This window comes from Oreochromis aureus, linkage group 11, assembly GCF_013358895.1.
Source record: "Oreochromis aureus strain Israel breed Guangdong linkage group 11, ZZ_aureus, whole genome shotgun sequence".
NCBI classification, from domain to species: domain Eukaryota; kingdom Metazoa; phylum Chordata; class Actinopteri; order Cichliformes; family Cichlidae; genus Oreochromis; species Oreochromis aureus.
The window spans coordinates 5,499,055-5,513,680 of NC_052952.1; the positions used below are offsets into that span (position 1 = coordinate 5,499,055).

At 41.2% G+C, this 14,626-nt stretch overlaps 1 protein-coding gene across 4 annotated transcripts in view; it reads left to right on the forward strand.

Moving 5' to 3' along the window:
- Window positions 1-14,626, forward strand: part of LOC116328654 (neurocalcin-delta A) — a 63,623-nt gene that overhangs the window by 25,364 nt on the left and 23,633 nt on the right. The window contains exon 1 of one of the 4 annotated variants that reach the window (XM_031750481.2): window positions 3,020-3,270. The exons of the other annotated variants lie outside the window; for them this stretch is intronic. The gene's annotated coding sequence lies outside the window, so the exon portion shown is untranslated. Of the gene's footprint in view, window positions 1-3,019; window positions 3,271-14,626 lie in introns of those variants that run through there. 4 annotated transcript variants of the gene reach the window in all.

The following is a 14,626-nucleotide window of genomic DNA, read 5'->3' on the forward strand; positions in this document are numbered from 1 at the left end:
AGGTAATTTCTTGATTCTAGCTGTATATTTCTATTTTTCAACTACAGTAAATTCAAAACAATCCAAATATATATTGTACATGGCTTTATTTCACCCCCTCAGACCATTCATTTTCTGAAACAAGCTGTTTTAGCTCCCTTTGCCATCCCTTTAATTTAACACCTCTGATTGGCTGCCTCCTATAAGCAGAAGTTTTGAACAGCTGTGTGCCTTGGATGGGGGACTAGTTTCAGCAGTCAAAAGATACACCTCCTGTTGGCCATTAGAAAGAAAGCAGGTTTAAGGCACTTCCACCCTGTCTAAGTTTGGCAGACCCAAAGTAACATCCATCTCCTGTATAAAGTCTGTGTTTTTTTGCTGGGACCAGAACCGTCCTAGAGCCTTTGTCTTCCATATTCGCACTCATAAATTACTGAACTGTACAGATGTTTACACATGGATTTTGTTATGTCTGCACAGAGCCATTTCCCTGCTCTTATGTCTGGCTAACAAGCTGCTGACTAAAACGTTCAAAATTAACCCCTCATGTGTGAGTGGCATCAGTTTTCTCCTACAAGTCTCCACCTTAAATCCACTTCAGTATCAGTGTGTTATCAGAATCAGAATCAGAATCAGAATCGTGTTTATTGGCCAAGTATATGTGCAGACAAATACAAGGAATTTGGTTCCGGTAGATGGTGGCTCTCGAGCACAGCAATGTAAATCACACACAGACACACACACACACACACACACACACGCACCCACACACACACGTATCTATATATACGTTACACATGCATACACATAGCTGTGTAAACCAACTATAAATAACTAATCTAAACGTATATACATAAAACACAGAAATTAAATGAGGTGGAATGAATACTACAGAATGTATATAAGGTGCAGTTGTAGTCTGGCAGTGGGAGCAGTGTGACAGGTCAACTGTTTAGAAGGGAGATGGCGAGGGGAAAGAAACTGTTCCTGTGTCGGGTGGTCCTGGTCTGCAGGCTTCTGTACCGTCTGCCAGAGGGCAGCAGATCAAAAGTCTGTGTCCAGGGTGTGAGGGGTCTGTGATGATTTTCCCTGCCCGCTTCCTGGTTCTTGAGAGGTACAGATCCTGGATGGAGGGCAGGGGCGCCGATGATCCTTTCTGCTGCCCGTACAGTCCGCTGCAGTCTGCACCTGTCCTGTTTAGTGGCTGCACCATACCAGACTGTGATGGAGGAGCACAGGACAGACTCAATGACTGCAGTGTAGAACTGGATCAGCAGCTCCTGTGGAAGACTGTACTTCCCCAGTTGTCTCAGGAAGTACATCCTCTGCTGGGTCTTTTTGAGGATGGAGTTGATGTTGGTCTCCCACTTCAGATCCTGGGAGATGGTGGTACCCAGGAACTTGAAGATCCCCACAGTCGACACAGGGCTGTCTGATATGATGAGGGGGGCAGAGTTGAGGATGTCTCCTGAAGTCCACTGTCATCTCTACAGTTTTAAGAGTGTTCAGCTCCAGATTGTGCTGACTGCACCAGAGTACCAGCCGCTCAACTTCCTGCCAGTATGCAGACTCATCACCATCCTGAATGAGGCCAATGACGGTGGTGTCATCTGCAAACTTTAGGAGTTTTACAGCCGAGTTCTTGGAGGTGCAGTCATTAGTGTAGAGGGAGAACAGTAGTGGTGAGAGGACACATCCTTGAGGGGCACCAATACTGAGGGACCGAGTTTCAGAGGTGATCTCCCCAGCCTCACTTGTTGCTTTCTGTCTGTCAAGCTGGTGATCCACTGACAGGTAGCTGGAGACACGCTGAGCTGGGAGAGTTTGAAGAGAGAAGTTCAGGCACGATGGTGTTAAAAGCTGAACTAAAGTCCACAAACAGGATCCTGGCATAAGTTCCCGGGCGGTCGAGGTGTTGCAGGATGTAATGCAGCCCCATATTCACTGCATCATCCACCGACCTGTTTGCCCGGTAGGCAAACTGCAGAGGGTCCAGCTGGTGGCCTGTAATGTCCTTCAGATGGTCTAACACCAGTCGTTCAAAGGATTTCATGACCACAGACGTCAAGGCAACAGGTCTGTAGTCATTCAGTCCTGTGATGGTGGGTTATTTCCTGTAGAAGGAAATTTGTGGCACATTTCAACCAAACACTGCTACCTGAAAGAATCAGGCTGATGTGCCTCATTAACTCTAGTGCATGTAGTGTCTCCAATGAAACACGGAGCTTTTGTGTATCTACAGCTTAACGTCATTATAATATAATGACATTAAAACAGAGACACAACTGAAACTCAGCTGTTGTTGTCCCTTCTTCCCTAAAGTAATGAAACCTGGTTTATGTGGATATATTAGTAATTTATTCTCTTTCACACACTTATTTTATTAGTCATGTCTTGAATAGATCACTGGGGTCCTGCAGAAATTGAGTATTGTTAGACGTTTGAGCATAAACAACAGAAGTCAACGGTTAACTCTGGAAGCCAACATGTATGGAAGGTTTAAAACTTGAGCTTTACAGGCGGGCACTGTAAGGGCGGGTGAAGTGGTGATTCTTTTTTGCAACACATTTTTTGAATAAGATTTGGAGAAACAGAAACTTTTTTATTCCACTTCTCCTTTTCTCTCTTACCTCTTCCTTCGCTCCAGCTCCTCATCATGAGTCTGTGTTTTAACACTAAGAATCTGTGTCTGTGTGTGCGTGCGTGCGTGCGTTTGTGTGTGTGTGTGTGCGTGCGTTTGTGTGTCAGATGACCTATTGAAATCATTGTGGTGCAGTATTCCTGTTACCAAGGCAACACCGGCTTCTCCTTCTCGCACTCTCTCTCCCTATGTCTTTTTCTCTGTCTTTATTTCTCCCTCTGTGACTCTCTGTCTGCCCTCCCCTTTTCATTTCCCCTCCACACCACAGCAAGGTCATGTGACTGCTGACGTCAGGCCTGGGAGGCAGGCAAGCAGTCTGAGAAGCAATTAGTTTGTGGGCTTTGAATAAACCTTCTCAGACTAGGAGAGTCTGGGAGTCAGTCACCGTCAGCTCTGCTTCACTCTCTCAGTCACTCTTCTCCTCCTACCCCCTCTCGACTGTTCTCCCCCCCTCCCCTCTCTCTCGTTCTTGCTTCATATTTGTTTTCTCTGGTGCTTTCTTTTATTCTCGCCTGTTGCTTCTCCTCCTCCTCCTCCTCCTCCTCCTCCTCCTCTGCTGCTGCTGCTGCTGCTAGTGCCACAAAGTTAGTCTAGAGAGAAAGTGCTGGGTGATGGACTGCTGAACAGCTTGTACATTGCTACAAAGTGAGGTAAGCTTCCTGTGTTTTCTCTTTTGTGTGTGTGTATTGTGTGCTTTATCAGCCAGCGGTTGCTTCTGGAACAGCGTGCAGTGAAGTTAAAGCTGGATCAAGGATGGCTTTCGTTTCGTGTACTTAAAACATGTACTCGTGCAAAAGGGAAGTGGCAAATGACACTGTGTGTGTGTGTCAAGAGTGCTTTTTTGGTCGCCTTTCAGTCTAAACTTCGGAATGTATTAAGTACAGAAATGCCGGGTGATGTTCGAGGGTTTCGAGGGAGATCCCCACTCAGGGTCGGCTCTCGAAGACTAGTTGCTTTCTTTTGCAGCAAACGCAGGCGGATCTGTTTTCGAAGCCCTTGCAGGAAGTGAGTGCACAGATAGAAGAGAGAAGGAAGGAGAGTGTGAACATTACATGGGGCCGTGTGTGGAGCTCCACATGGCTTTTTCTTCAAAGCTTTGCTAATGTTAGAGGCAGTAGTGTGGGCTGGAGCTTCGTACTCTGTCTGCCAGAGAGTCAGAGGCGGGGAAGTGGTGGGGGGGCAGAGCAGCTGCCACCTGCCCCCCTCAGAGGGGATGGGAAAGCCTCAGAGAAATGCACTACACAAATGGTTGTTTTTTAAAAACAAATCAATAATGGAAAGATGGAAGAGCTTTTTTTTCTAGAGGAGTTTATTTCTTTCTTCTTTTTTTTGCTGACTTTTCTTGACAAGCTTGAGAACACCCCTCCCCTTTTTACCACCAGACACCCCCCACCTCCCTGCATGCCTCTCACAAAAGCATGCCAGCTAGTATTTAGCCCAAATAGGGTGGAAAGAAAGGGAAATGCGGATAACAAGTGGTTTGGATCCACTCCTCAGTCCTCCTCCCTCCCTCTGTCTCTCTCGCCGCTTCTCTTAAACTGCAAGACTTTATCTCTTCCTCTCATCCTTTCCTCAGCAGTGCCTCCCTCCTCCCAAATGAATGAAGTGGAGATCGGCCAAAAACATGTAACAGGTTTCTGTCACTGTATCTAAAGTGTCATCTAATGAAATGTCCGTCTCTGTACAGAATATTAGGGCACAAATTAGCACTCACCTAATTATGTGTACTGCGTTTAAAGTGTGGCCTTTGTAGAATACCATAAATGGTCCATTTAAAAAGAAGATTTTGTTATCTGTGAATGTTATTAGATAAGATGGTTTAGGCAAATAAACAGTACAGATGTAAGTCGCTCCTTTTTATGCCCCCTTTCAGCTGGAGATTATTCCTGGACTGACCTCAAAAGCATTGGAATTGAATGAATTTTGCCACGTAATAATTTGTGCAAGCTACAGTTGGAGGCATACGTTGCTCTACTTTAAGTACAGCATCCATGTTAAGCAGTCCCAAATGTCCTGTAAGCCTGAGGGTCTCACCTTGTTGCAAAATGGGCCGCATGAGTCAAGTGACAGAAAGAAATGATATCTGTCTTCATATCTGTTCAACAAGCTGGGAGTGTTGGCAGTATGAAAGCATGTTTGCAGAGAGGAGACACATATTAAAATACAGAGAAAGCTAGCAGTATATGACTGAAAAATCAAATTCAAGCCCAGATCGCAGTTTTATTCATTGTTCCGTGTGAGTGGCTGCGTGAAAACAGTGATTAACTGCATCTGATAGCAAAACTGTAAAACGGTTTTCTGTCTGTTTCTAAATCAAAAAGGGCCAAATGTCCCCAAAACTGAGGCAGGAATGCTCTTTTTCTACCAATGTACATAAAATATGTCATCCAATGATAAATACTCATCTACTTTAAGGAACCCAGGCATACTAAATGCAATTTTTTTACTTTAAATCTAAACAATACTTTAGCAGACAGCGCAATATTAGAGATTAGTTGAAGCTGTTTATTTCTGAGGCTGCTGATGTGCTTCATCTGCTCTGCAGCTACAGAGCTCTGTGCACACATCAGCTGCATCACCTGTGTAAAAGTGCGAGTTTGCAAGCGTACACAGTGTGTACGCAAGCGTGTGTGTGTGTGTGTGTGTGGTTGCAGGTGTGTGACAGGAGTAGAGTTTGGCAGTTGGTTGTGCGCACATCACTGGCTCTGTTTCTGTTCAGCGCACATGAATGAGAATGTTATCGCTGGACCCAGGTGAGCGTAAATGTAGCCTCTCCAAGCTCGCGTGTATTTATGTGTTTGGTCTCAGCTGATTTAATGCGGTTATATCATGGAAAAAGTCGACCCTTCTCCCGTCTCGTGTTCTAGCAACCGAGCCCACACTCACACAGAGACGTTTGAGCGATGTGTTTATGCCCACATCCGCCGAAAAACCTGGAGAAGTTTAATTCTGCTACACACATGCTCAGCTGAACTGTACAAGCCAGGCTTCTATAACATCCTGTTTTGTACTTAAGGGAGTCTCATCTAGCACTGGTGGAAACTAACTTGAAGGCAGTTTATGTAACTGTTGATTTATGGCCAGAGGCAGGGAGAAAGAGAAAAAAGTAATTTAAGTGAGAAATATACAGAGATAAGAGAACAGACAGACACTTAGGAAGGCAGCTGGATGTTTTTCCTGTCTGGATTGCTCTTACTTTGTTGAACCTAGGAGTCCATATTCAAAACCAGGAGACTGTATCAAGGAGTGAGTTTTTTTGCTTAAGACCTCAAATACTAATTCAGTGCTCACTTTAGGTTTGAATATAAAAAAGATTCTTAGATGGTATAAAAAGTTATTAAAAGTCTTGAGTTTGAATCCACCGTCTGTCTGGGGCCTTCCTATCTCGAGCTTGAATGTTGTCTCCGTGCCTCTCAAGGTCCCTACACATATATGTTGGGACAGAATTGGCTATAAATGTGAATGGTGGTCTCTCTCTCTCTGTTACAATAGTATATATATTGTTATAACAACAGATGTTCATCAAACATATCAATTTCCTAAATTTTCAGAAACATTTCCAGCCTGATCATTTCTGAACAAATTACAAATTTCAATATAAAAGAATATAAAAAATATATATGTATATAAAAGTTTAGTATAAAATTTCTCAACGCTTGATTTTGCTTGAAAGTTAGATAGCACAATCTGCACTAGCATATTTGAGGGACAGTAGAAAGAACAATTTCAATTTTTAACACAGATATATGTCCTATATATGAGATATAATCTATAGTGTGAAACTCATGCAAGTCTATTATAATATTCCAATAGAATGACATCTTCATCTAACAATTTCTATTTGACTTTTATAGGACGATTTGCTGTCTGATAGCAACATATCCAAAATTTATGATATTGTATCATAAATGATATCATATTTTTTGCTGCTTCAGAATGTGTAGTCTAATAATTGTGACAGAAAATCTATTCTGTAATGTGTGTCTTATGCACTAGGCTAACTTATGTATGAACCGCTAATCCAGTATAGTCTTGACTATGGAAGCACAAAAATTGATGCTATCAAAATGACCCCAACTTCATCACAAAAAGATTTTTATGAGGAAAATAACAATGGAAAACTAAAATTTGACAGGTTTCTTATTTGAAGAATTCAAAATTGTATCGTCACCCTGTAATTTCTTCAGGGAAATCAGAGACAGGCAGGCTGGAAGCATTTAGTGAGCTGACATGGGATGACCCATGGTAAAAATGTCCATTAATGAGGTCAGTGTGTGTACACGTAATCCCTGTGAGGCAAAAGCTCAGGCTTTAGACTGCTCTAAACACTTGGTTATGTAAGAAAGTTATCTGCACTTTTTCTTGCTTTACTAGAGAAAAATCTCAAAACAACAGTGGCTACATTTTCTTTTTTTTGAGCCCATCAGCAGCTAACCAGCATCATATTTATTTGTTCACGCCAATTCTCAGAGGACTCGTTAGTCAGCAGAGCACTGATGAAGCTGGATTTTCAGCTAGGCTAAAGCTAAAAGGAAAGGTTTTTTAATTTATAAAAGGCAGTGCTGAGGAGTCAGAATATAAGAATATAAGCTGTATGTGAGATTAAATGGCTTGTCACATGTTGCTCATAGCAAAGCTGCAAGTGCTGCAAGCTGAATTTGTACATGTAAAAGCAGCTGTGAGTGATGACACAGGGAGATATGTAACCTTTGGTATTTCCTGACAGCACAGGTTCTTCACATCATCCGGCCTTTCAGTGCCTTTGTGTCATGGAACGATAGCGAAGCATATACAGACAATTGTTGTTTGAAAGACCTTATCCACCATATTCAGGCAAAAAGTGTAACATCTACTAAACAGACATGCCCTGCTGTGATCTTTGTTCCTGCAGATGTTTTTTTTGTCATGTTCTGGACCCGATTTTTTTTTTATTGATTTAAAAAATTGCCAATCAGTATGAGACAGGATGGTTTTTGGTTGGAGTTTGGAACCTCCGCACCTGCAGGTGGAGGAGATGGTGCCTATGAGTAGCATATTCTGATTGCTGAGGTGAAGCCAGAGGACAGCCCGTTAGAAGAACGTTGGCTTAATCTTCTGGTTTGAGTAATGGTAGCTTTAAAGAGACAAAAGTTAAAATGCTGAGGATTGCTCAGAGTAAGATAATTAGGGACTTAAAAAAAAGGTTTATTTTGATCACTTTATCATGAAAAGCCATTATAGGCCAAGAATAAAAGTAGAACATAGTGTGATGGGTCTGCTGTAAAGGCACGCTATGCCGGTTTCATTGGAAAGTTAGCAAAACTGCCTGGTTGTCGTGTGCAAACAGGAAAACATGCCACAAAATCAATAAAGGGCTGCTCATGCAAACACGCAGCGCCACTGACGGTTTGTTTAATGGAGTAAAAACAAAGTGTTATGCTATAATTTCTACTTTTGCGTAGCACGTGGCTTTAATTTGAAGTGGAAACACTTTGAAAGTATGGGCCCACTCATATAAACACAGCAAAAGTGCTACTCACATCAGTGCTAACATCTTAAAGATATGCATATTAATATAGATATTCACAGTTGCACTTTTAGTCAGACAGAATTTATTTGTTTCTGTGTGTGTGTGTGTGTGTGTGTGTGTGTGTGTGTGTGTGTGTGTGTGTGTGTGTGTGTGTGTGTGTGTGGTGTCCCAGTGTTACTGATGGAGCTGGTGCTGAGAAACACATTTGACTTGAGTGTGGAAATGTCAGTCGCTTTGATTACTGCACTTAGGCAGCTGTGACATTTTTCACTACTTTACGTGCACTCAACGCAAAGGTCAAAACAAAAAGGACCGGGCCACTTAAGAGACAATTACACTCCTCTGCCGAGGCGTTGTGGTTTGAGTTTGAAGTTCGCTCTGGGTGAAACGTTCCTGCTCATTGACTGTTAATGCGCCATCGAGCTAGATAGATGCGTCGCACATTCATTACGTACAGCAGTGTTTTGTTGTCATCACAAGCGATGAAGTAAAACATTGCTTTCTTTAACCTGCACTGTTACACCGTCACTCCCAACAAACACTGCTGTCTCTATCTATGCTGCCGCTGGTACTTGCACTTAGAAGGTGCACGTCTGTGGTTGCTGGAAACTCTGGTTAGTGTCGTTGCAAAGACAGGCCGAATTTAGTCTTTACTTGACAAACATGTCAAGAACACGTTTCCTTTCATGTCATTGTTAATTCAATTCAACTCAGTTTTATTTATGTAGCACTGAATCACAAACTGAGTCTCCTCAAAGCGCATTATATTATAAGGTGAAGACCCTGCAATAATGTACTGTTACACTGGATTATGTATGACTTTTGTGATCAGATGGGATACATTATTACATCCCTGGGTGTCTGAGAATAGAGGCTTCTAGCACTGTGATCTGGGTATTTTCAAAGACTGTCAGAATTATGACGTTTATGACAGATTTACTAAACGGGGTAAAATAGCGCTTTAATGGAATCCCCAAATAGCGCTCGCAGGTGTGGTTAGTTTTACGGGTGATTTGCAAAAGCTGCCCTGTTTTCTGAACACTCACTGATGCACTCACAGTTCATTTCAACATCAAATGCAAAAAATACATTTTTCTGCACAGAAAAATCAATTTGTGCGCGTGATTTAAATATTCTTTGCTATGAAGAATATTTATGAAGCAGGTTAAGTCGCCAAAATCTCAGATTTCCCACCACTTAGAGTCTGTGATTGCGCTCTCTGTAAATAGTGCAACACGTTAGTATATTTGACCACAGCTCTATTCATGGACGTGATTACTTCACTGTGGCTTTGAGAGTTGCTCTGGAGTGACCGTCTTCAATTTTGATTTTTTAAAATTTTTTAACTGAAAAAGCAAAAAGACTTTGGTTATAATGTGTTAACATATACTTTTAGGCTTTATTTGAGCGGCAGTTTATATGTGTGGGACTAAAGAGAATGGCAACAGTAATAAATTTATTCCAAAAAAAAGTGTGCTCCAGAGCAGCTTGTGTAGATACTTTAAGCTCCCATCTCCTATGAATGCATTCGTGTCTGTGATATACATGTTGAGTGAGCGCTTGCTGACAGACACGTGATTATGGTGGTTTAGAGGGACAGCTGGTCGGTCAGGCTCTTTGTCATGCTCCAAAGGGCTTCTTTATGAAGAGGTCATAGGTCACTGAGCTGAAATCCAGCCCCAGAGGAGAGCAGAGGGCTCTGAAGGATCGCCTGCAGCTAAAAGGTCCCACAGAAGGTTACGCTCACAGATCATTTTTGAAGGATGGCCGTGGTCTATAGGCTCCCGTGTAGGCACCCGGAACTATGGGAAACAGATGTTCTATTTTTAGCCTTGGAATGGAATTCACACGCGCACACTGTCATGTCATGCTAGACGCGGGACACAAAAGATGGGAGTTCCTCGCTGGAGAATACTCATCGGAGGTTTGCTGAGAATTTTTCTGTGTGTGCTTGAGAATGTTTATCTGAGTTCATTTCACTACACTGCACGCTCGTACTCTCTGCTTACACTTTGTAAATTATCTTCAGAGTGTAAAACAATGTGAAAGCACAAGAAACTTTACTTTTCTATCTTTAATCGTCTTATTTGCTGCGTTCTCCATGGGCAGCTTGGTAGTATATGTTATCGGCTTTGCAAGTTAAATAATTCCATATTTCTGGCCTGAGTTGAATGTGTGGTTAGCAGTTTTGGCATTCTTTCCACGAATGTATTTGTGTCCTTGAGTTTCAGCTTTCATACAGTGAAGTATTAAGAAAGTAAACTTTTGCCAGCAGAACTCCAACACTGGCCAGACACTACATAATTGTGGTTGCTTACTCACTTAGGATAATAATGATGGCCGTTCGAAATAAAAATCTGTATTTTTGTTGGGCTGTTGTTTTATTTTTTTGCTCTATTACAAAGAAACCTTTGATGTTGAGTTTCTCTAAACAAAAGAGAAAATCATCCATGTGATGCAACTTTGCGTTTCATGTTAGCAAGATGGAGACGATGATGCCGTTAGAAAACGAGCTCAGAATATTTGAGTAGAAACCGATGGCCTGACTCAGATGAGGAACTTCGAAGCACACACGGTGAGGATTAAAAATAATACAAAGTACAACAAAAACAAGTCAAACATGTTGCTTAAAAATTGAGAGCTTGAAAGAAATGAATACAGCATGTGGCATAAATAAGTAGCTCTTATTTTTTACTATTGTTGGTCTGATCAGACCATCAGCATTATTTTTTGAGAACTTTGCTTTTGTGTAATGTTAAAGTAAAGTTCAAAAAGAGTAATATATGTTTTCCTCTCATTTTTAGTCAGAAACAATCATGAAACAAATATTTTATCCAAGAACAACAGCAAACAAAATGTTACATATTGTAATGAGATGTCCTTAATAAGAGTTTTTTTGTTTTAAAGGTTTTTTTTGTTTCTCTAAATTTCACACCAAATGCACTCACAGTATAGACAGTAAACTATATCCCATCGGGAATGATCCAAATAACTGGGTGGCAACTACGTGATGAATCTCACATCCATAGCTACTTGGAATTCCTCAGTGCTCGCAGAGACCTTTGGCAGGCCTTACTAGGGTATGTGAGGCATAAGCAGATGAGTGCTATCACCGAATTGTCACTAAAAAAATGCTGAATTTAAATATCGGGTTGGAAAATCTGATCTCAAGCCGTTTATTAAAGGTGAGCTGTTACAGAACTGCTGTAAATCCACGCAGATTAGTCTACCATAGATTATGAGTGTCTTTTTCCACATGACAAATCCTGTTCATCACTTTCCTTCATAATGTGTGATCAGTTATCGACACAGTAATTTCCTCTTGCATCTTTGGTCCTTCTTCAGTCGATATTAACTTGTTCTTAAAAACCTTTGGGTAGTTTTTTTTCTGTAAATCTAAAACATAACATGCATTAATGTGCATTTGAAATGTTATTTGGATTTACTTGTCAAAGGTTCAAATTGGATGTTATAAAGATTAAAAAACAGAGATTACTACACTTTCACTTTCTTAAACGTCCAGGCAGTCTGACACTGCGATTGTTATCACATTTGTAATCTGTAAGTGGTTTTTTTGTGTGTTACTTTTTTTAAACACATTCATTAAAAAGTCGTGAGTATTGCAGTTAGAGCTTTTTTTAACCACTCCAGAGGAAACACTTTAGAAAGTTCTGCCTTTTCTGGCTGATTCAGTCTCACATATTTGTGACTGAGGCCCTGTGTCTCCCAGCTCTGTCTTTGTGACGACATTTTACATTTTTTCTTTTGGGGGAAAAAAACATAAACATAGATTTTGAAATGATTCGACATCACTTAGCTGCGTCTGCGTTTACGTTGTAGAGTCCTTTTACTGCCAGTAACAGACGACACTGAGCACAGTTGTGGTTAACGTTTTACGATACACTGACCTCTTAATGCAGTTTGCAGTGGCTGTTTTCCACTCACACACAATAATGTGTGCCCCTTTGTTCTGCCTCACCATCACAGGTGGTAACCTTGTGCGTTTGATGGTTACTCAGCTTTTATCTCCCGCTGAAGGACAAAGAGAGATTTCCGTGTGCATGTATGTGTGTGTCTGTGAGATCAGTATATATAAATTAAGTGTTATTATGTAATTTTTCCAATTGGCAAATCAAGATAATCGATGTCTAGGCTGGAAGACATCATTCTGCAAAGAAGGCTGTCCACAGAATGTTCACATTAGTGCGGGAGGGAGAGTATTTACAAAGCCACATACCAGTCATAGCAAAAGGGGAAAAAATGTTGCAGTAAACTTGACATTTACAAAACCCAGTCTGGCCTACTGCACAGGTGAACTCATCTAAGCAACATGTGGAAAACAAAGAAAGACAGAAAGAAAAGAAAGACAGAAATACTTTAAACCAGGAGGCTGATGTGAAGATGATTAACAATATCTAAATCCTTTAATCTGCACATGTTTAAATTAAAGAACCTGTTTCATAAATAAGTATAAATTTCAGGCTTTATTTCCAGTGTTGGAATCAAATGTTCACTTTTTCAACATAAGAGCCTCAGTTACTGTGCAAGATTTTCTTTTTGTTCTTGCAGACCATGTCAGGTGCTTTACCTTTAATAATAATTATATTGGCTTTTGTTGGTTTGCTAGCTCCTGCGGTTGTTTCTCTTCTGTCAAACAAAGGGCCGATGTTAATACTGCTCCCACAAACCTAAAATATCTTTCTTAACTTGGCAACAGATTGAAATGTACAGGATTAAGCTCCATTAAAACTAAAGCAAATTATGTTTATATCAAACAGTTAGAAAATGTCAGTTTACTTGGAACAACACAGACTTATTCAAGCTGACTGACAGTCTGAATATCCAGAAATCTTAATGCCCCAAAATCTCTCTTCAACACAGCCCGGTTCCCCGGGTTAATCCTGACCCCTGACCTTCACACTGTGATGTAACTTCCCTGCTGTTTGTTATTTTCCGTGATGTTATATCCTGTTTCTATATTTTCTTACACCACAGGAAGCAGAGCCAGCTTTGTTGCATCCCCAGGGGCATTCTTCAGTCAGAACCATCTCCAGACTCAGGCTTTGCCCACGTCACATTCTCTTTCTTCCCACTCTTTCTCTCATTAATGCATACAGTGTTACAGGCCGCGCCCTCAGTCCTGTAACAGACGTACATTCCCCAGCTGCTCTTATAATTACTCTGCAAACAGCTTTTATCAGTTTCAGTTCAGCACAGTTTACACCCATGTCACTCTATCGCTGCTGAGCAGGTGCTTTTCTTTTTTGTTATCAGCCGTCATTCGTACGGAAAATTCACTTGGAACGAAAAGAATAACACGGGCAAAAGTTGACATTATAGTGATGGAAAAATGTCAAGCTGCTTAATCTGTTCTCTTCCTTTTGCGTGGAATATGAGGTTGACATCTAGTTCAGATTTTTCCCAGATCCACATGGATCTGGGAACTGATGTCTGCACCAGTTATGACGATGTAAACCGACCACATGTAACTTCTGGGAATCAGCCCATAAAAGTCAAAAGCCATGATACCATAAATCTTGGAAATTTGGGTGATTTCTACGTCAATTTCATCTTCTAGTCCACCTCTGGAATGATTTCAGTGTGACTGCTATTCTTAGAGTGTTATTTTGTCATCCTCTGCTGCTTTCTCTGGAATGTCACTATGAACTTGTGCCATTAGCTGTCCTGACTCGTCTGAGGGAGAACATTTAAAGGTTTATTCCACAGTGCTGTCATGTGGTAGTACACAGCACCGTGAGGTATTCTTGGTAACACTTTATAATCACCATCACTAACATTATACTTTATTATTAATGACAAATGATAGTTACCTATACATATAGATATACGCTAATAACTGAAATAGGCATATGGTAGAATGAAATAGCTAGGATCTTAGGACCTTTCGTTGGGTTCTTGTATTAAAATAAATGTGCGATAGAAAGGTGACTGTAGAGTTTTAAGCAAGTTCATAGATTTAGGCTTAGCTTAATTAGCTTCCAAGCTGAAGTTGGGCTTTTATCTCTGGCAAAGACAACCTCTACCCACAGAGCTGTGTAACAGTGCAAAGCTCAGCAGCTGAGCTAAATGGGCTCTGTTTGGGATTTGAGAAAACTCACTTGTATGAAATTTAGTAGCAGACCTCAGAAGTAATCACCACAATAACAGCAGGGCAGACATCTATTCTGTTTCCCCCTGTTGGGCCCCAGGAGTTAGTCATCCAACCAATTTAGCAGGTCCAATGATCCAGTGCCAGGCAGACAGAGCGCTCCCACCAGGGCTACACAGATGGAGAGCCAAGCAAATTAGACACGACCTCGGAGAACAAGGCAGGGGTCGTTTTCTCTCGGACACAGAAGAGAAGAACAATTCTCCAGACAGGCATGCAACCAGACCTGATTCTCATAACAGTCAACCAAAATAGTTGAGCTGAGATGTTGTTGTTATTCTACAGATTCATTGGGCCATTATACATTTGTACATCTAATGCTAATAAA